This window comes from Rhinopithecus bieti, unplaced genomic scaffold (assembly GCF_001698545.2).
Source record: "Rhinopithecus bieti isolate Rb0 unplaced genomic scaffold, ASM169854v2 scaffold_16378, whole genome shotgun sequence".
Taxonomy (NCBI): domain Eukaryota; kingdom Metazoa; phylum Chordata; class Mammalia; order Primates; family Cercopithecidae; genus Rhinopithecus; species Rhinopithecus bieti.
This window is the reverse complement of record NW_016808473.1, coordinates 6,649-7,250: the sequence shown is the minus strand read 5'-3', so window position 1 is coordinate 7,250 and position 602 is coordinate 6,649.

Below are 602 nucleotides of genomic sequence, written 5' to 3'. Positions count from 1 at the left end.
CCAGCCTGGATGCTGCCGCCTCCCATCCCCCAGCCTCACGGAGGGGCCGCTGACTTCCTCACTGCACAGGAATCCCGTCCCCGGGTTCTGGGGCCTGCACAGGAAATACGCAGGTGCAGGTGCAGATCCACGTCCCCACACCGCGGGCGTCTGTATCCCCGTGGGTAGAAAATCCAGGGATGCGTGTAGACGAAGAGCCCTCTGCACGCCTGGAACCCCAGCGCCTTGGGACGCCAACGTGGGGGGATCACCTGAGCTCAGCAGTTTGAGCCCAGCCTGGGCCACATGGAGAAACCTCGTGTCTAGGAAGAATTACAATCAGATGGACGTGGTGGCAGGTGCACCTGTCACCCCAGCTACGCGGGAGGCTGAGGCAGGAGAATCACTTGAACCCGAGAGGCAGAGGTTGCAGGGAGCCGAGATGGCGCCAGTGCACTCCAGCTGGGGCGACAGAACGAGACGGTGTTTCAGAAAAAAAACATTTAGCCGTTTGCATGATGAAGACCAGAGAATAAAACACGAAGACAATCTCAGCAACTCACTCTCCAATGCCTTTAGGAAAATGACATGAGACACATACACACGGGAAGCATTCGGGATTT